Below are 2,298 nucleotides of genomic sequence, written 5' to 3'. Positions count from 1 at the left end.
TTTCTATGTCTGCTTTCTTTGGTGTTTCCTGTGTATGAAGGCATTCAGCTTCCATGATGTCACTTTTCAAAAGACAGATGTTAATGATTCCAGCTATTGTGTAGGATTATTGGGTTCTTTTACTCATTACAAAAGTCTTAGTGGATTATGACAATCCTCTATGAATTAACTTGATGTATAGAGAAAGAGGTGTTGCTCTGTGACAAGCTGGAGCTGTGTCACAGATTTCACTATCACTTCAACAAGTGTCTGAAACAGTTTCTGTTGCTGAATTTAAGGCTGTTGCCATAGGAATTGTCTTCAGACTGGTAAATTATTTCAGTACCTGCCTTCCCCATGGGCTCCTTAACTGGAAATGCTGACAGATAGTGTCTTTCCCAAATCCTGAAGTGTTACAGAGAATCAGCCCGTGACTTCCAAAGAACATTTGAGTTTCTGTGCAGCTCTTTTATTGTGTAGAAAGGTGTTTCTCTTGAGTTTTGCCTTCCCTCACTTCCTTTGTGACTACTTGACCACGGTGACATTGGACCCACTTCAGACAGAGAACGTAAGCGGGCTTTGAAACAGGTGCGTGGGAGTTTGTAATGCTGCTTACTGATGACTTTTAATGAAATGCAAGACTGAACCAAGAAAGGAGAGGACAAAATGTCCCTTGTCATCTAAGGCTCACCTGGACCTCAGCTCCTTTTGGCTGGTTTACCTTTTGGAGGACTTACCTGGTCTTTGAGGAGCTGAGGAAATCATGATTCCTTTGCTCCTTGTTTCTCATTAAATATTCTCTCACTTGTTGCTGATCAAAGACTTCAGGAGAGGTGAGGTGATCCAGTGGAAAATTTTCCTCCTTGATAGCCCTGGCAGCTCCACAGCAGCAATTTTGGTGCCAATGCTGAGCCGCTTGAGCTGGCTTGGCTCCAAATGGCTTCAATAGGAACCCTTACTGGGATAATCATGCCTGTCCAAAGGCATTTGGAACACATCATCTGCACCTTTCCTGCAGACATGGGATGGGCTTTGGCAGCCTCCAACGGAGCTTGCCAGAAGTTTTCTTGCAGAGCTGGCAGGAGAAAATGTTGAGTCTGCAAAAAGAGCTCTTGGAGGGGGAGGAAGGGAAGGAAAAGGAGCCATTTCCCACTTTTGTCTAAGTACTGTCAACCTTTCTGTGTAAACTTATGGGGAGAGAAGGCATTACAATGGTAGCATCCTTCTCTGACTTTTTTTGGGCATTGTGTGGCTGGAGTGGTTTTCCTCTTGCTGGAAAGGTCTTTCTGAGCCTCAAAATAGGGGCATGGCTGGAGTGGCAAAGAACAGGAGGACTCCTAAGGACAGACACAGAGAGCTCCTGGAACCAGGATGGGTTTTATCTCCTAGTAGTTGCTGCATTGTTTGCTGTGATCTGCTATTTATATTGCTCAAAACATCCCATGGAACAGGAAAACTGTGGTTTGCTGCTGTGGCATGAACCAAAACAGCCTCTGGAGTCATCGTGTGTGCGTAAGGTGGGGAGTGGAGAAGGTGACGTGAAAAATTGCTGGGAAAAAACACTGTGTGTGGGAATGAGAAGGACATGACACGACAGTGACGGAGAGGGACTAAGGAGTGGCGTGGGAGTGTTTTCCAGGAGTGTTTCTCCAGGATTGCTGCCTCCTGGGGAGGGGTGAGATGGGTCACACAATGAGCTTGCAGGCAACAGCCTACAGCTGTCTTTTTTTCCCCACTGGTCATGCATCTTCCTTAAAAATTTTTCCACTCCATCAGTTGGTGAGAGTGTTAAGAGGAAGGAGGAACTACTGGAATTTTTTTTGAGCTTTGCAGCATTGGAGACTGATTTTTTTTTTTTTCCTCCAGGTTTATAGTCCAGTGATTAAAGTATCTGGCAGAATTTAGCTTTTTAAACTACTGAATTTATATCCTCCTGTGTACAGGGAAAAGCTGAAAAAAAGTTAAACCCCTAATTTCCTCTTTATTAAAAAAAAAAAAAAAGTTTTAATAAGGTGCAGAGGGATTTTATCCACGATTCCCTTACAGAATAGTAAACTTAATTTTTTCAAACAACCTCTCTTAAATGGATTTTTAGTTGCTAGGATGTAAACACTTTTCTGTGAGCATTTTGCATTCCTCCCTTTTGTTGGGTTTTCCTTTGGCTGGGTGAATGATGCAAGAACACGCCCCCATGGTGTTATTTTTGTGAAGTGCTGCTGCTGCAAGGGTGTTCTCGGTGTTTCCTGTAGGAGCCAAACTCATTTTCTTCTAGAGAGAAAAGCCTTCCCCAGGGATTCCCGATGGGAGGGATGTCTTGGC

The sequence above is a fragment of the Vidua chalybeata genome, chromosome 21 (assembly GCF_026979565.1).
Source record: "Vidua chalybeata isolate OUT-0048 chromosome 21, bVidCha1 merged haplotype, whole genome shotgun sequence".
Lineage (NCBI taxonomy): Eukaryota > Metazoa > Chordata > Aves > Passeriformes > Viduidae > Vidua > Vidua chalybeata.
Note: the sequence above shows the minus strand (reverse complement) of the source record.